Below are 2,750 nucleotides of genomic sequence, written 5' to 3'. Positions count from 1 at the left end.
AATGTATCTGAAACGTCAAACGATGTTTCTGAATTTTCCGATGATGCTGATTTTGTTGATTCATCGTCTGTACTGGTAGATGACGCTCAAGAACCTACCGAGCCTATTCTAATCAGTGATGATTCATCATCTGTCTCTTTAGACACTGTGGAGGAGAATATTACTAATTTGGGTAATAATGTATATGTTCCTGCGAATCCTATTTTACGGATTGATTCGCAACATCCACAGGATCAGATAATTGGTGATGTGAACGACGGGGTTCGCACAAGGCACCAATTGGCTAACATATGTGATGATCAATCTGATCATAATGTATCTTCTACTGAGGATTCGATTGTTTGTGCTTATGCGGATTTGCACTCTTCGGGTATCCTTAGTATCGCACAATACACCTGCTTTATATCACAGATAGAACCAACAAGTGTTGCAATAGCACTCAAGGAACCATCATGGGTTGAAGCTATGCAGGAGGAGCTACAACAGTTTGTTAGACTGGGTGTATGGGACTTAATCGACAAACCCGATCACGTTAAAAAGGCGATTCCTACAAAATGGGTTTTTAAGTGCAAAAAGGAAGATCGTGGGGTTATCGTGCGAAATAAGGCGCGTTTGGTCTTTCTTGGTTACAATCAACAGGAAGGCATAGATTATACAGAAGTGTATGCTCCTGTGGCACAACTGGAGGCTATACGAATATTTCTTGCCTATGCAGCTCACAAAAACTTCAAAACTTATCAAATGGATGTAAAATCGGCATTTTTGAATGGAGCAATTCATGAAGAAATGTACGTGAAACAGCCTCCTGGCTTCGAGGATCTAGACTTTCCTGAGCGTGTTTACCGTTTAAACAAAGCTCTATATGGTTGGCATCAGGCCCCGAGAGCCTGGTACAGCACGTTGGCTGATCATCTGATTGAAAGTGGATTCAAGAGGGGAACTATGGATTGTACGTTATTTTACAAGAATATGGGTGATGATCTGCTCCTCGTCCAAATTTACGTGGACGATATTATTTTTGGTTCGACAAACGATAGTTTATGCAAAGACTTCGAGAAATCAATGCAGACAAAATTCGAGATGAGTTCGATGGGAGAAATGAGTTTTTTTCTGGGTTTGCAAGTTCACCAGTCTGACGCCGGGATCTTTATCCATCAGAAAAAATATGTGAACGATGTCTTGAGACGATTCAAGATATCCGATGGCAAAATTCCCTCTACTCCTCTTCCCATGGGTCACAATTTATCACCGAATGAATTGGAGGATACTGTAGATCCGACCCTATATCGAGCTATGATTGGATCACTCATGTATTTGACTGCTTCTCGACCGGACATAATGTTTGCTGTCTGTTTGTATGCTAGGTATCAATCGAGTCCCCGAGTGACTCACCTGGCTGCAGTAAGGCGTATCTTACATTATCTGCGGGGAACTCCAGACATCGGGTTATGGTACCCCAAAGACGACAACTTTGATCTCACCGCCTTTACTGACTCGGACTATGGAGGTTGCAAGATCAATTTCAAATCGACAACGGCGGGATGTCAATTCTTAGGAAACCGGCTTGTTTCCTGGCAGTGTAAGAAGCAGACAACGGTCTCAACTTCAACAGCCGAAGCGGAGTATGTGGCGGCCTCGAGTTGTTGTTCATAGGTTCTCTGGATCCAGCAACATTTGCGGGATTACGGTTTGAAGTTTCTTACCACTCCTATTTTTATTGATAATTCTGCTGCAATTTCTATCACCAAAAATCCGGTTCAACATTCAAAAACAAAACATATTGAAATCCGTTATCACTTTATTCGTGATTGTTATGAAAAGAAATTAATATCAATTGATAAAATTCATACGGATTTTCAAAAGGCTGACCTTTATACTAAAGCTTTTGACAAAACGCGTTTTCAATACTTGCTTAGTATAAATGGTTTAAAATCTTTCACAGAAATTCAAAAGCCTGGTTAGATCATTTTTTGTTGTTTTGTTTGTTATTTCATTTTTTACTGTTTTTAGGGGGAGAAAATAGAAAAATACAAAAATAGTGTGGTTTCGTTTTTACAAAAAAATTCTATAAAATCCAAAAACATTCAAATATTGAAAAATCCAAAAACATTGAAAAATGCTCCTCAAAATTGAGTTTTGAAGCAAAAAGGGAAAATGATAGTACATTGACTTAGCGGACCTAACACATGAATAAACTAGACTAAAAAGTGCCGTAAGATCAATTGTATGATGTGTATGATAGGCTTAACAGATCGTATAAGTGCTGAAAAGATATAAATCTAAATGCTTGCCAAATCTAGTGGTGTTACATCTTGATGCATAGTTAATATCTGTATTAAGTATCAAAAAGCTTTAAAGATTGTTATGTGTGCATACATTCATTTTTGAAGAAAATTCTGCTTTGTTTTATCTTTAATTTTGCAAAGAAATTCAACTTCATTTTTTCTTTATTTTTATTCAAATATTGGATCCTCTCCTGCGCGATAAGATTATCCGACCTGAGGGTTAAAATTTGGATATTCTGCTTTATTTTCTTGGTGTTTCGTATATAATCTTGGACTTTCTCCGCGCGATAATACGGGATTATCCGAATTGAGAGTTAAGCTTTTATGCAACTTCTGCTTATTTTATCTTTTTTATTTTTGTTACAATGGAACCGTATCTGCGTGTAGTAATACCGATCTTAAGGGAAAATTTTAACTTTCTGCTTTATTTTCTTTTTATTATTTTTGTATGAGTCACAGCTAATC

The sequence above is a fragment of the Bidens hawaiensis genome, unplaced genomic scaffold (genome assembly GCF_021521415.1).
Source record: "Bidens hawaiensis isolate Kalapana, Puna unplaced genomic scaffold, B.hawaiensis_p1.1 tig00003182_1, whole genome shotgun sequence".
NCBI classification, from domain to species: domain Eukaryota; kingdom Viridiplantae; phylum Streptophyta; class Magnoliopsida; order Asterales; family Asteraceae; genus Bidens; species Bidens hawaiensis.
The sequence above is the reverse complement of the archived record's forward strand: the minus strand, read 5'-3'. Positions refer to the sequence as shown.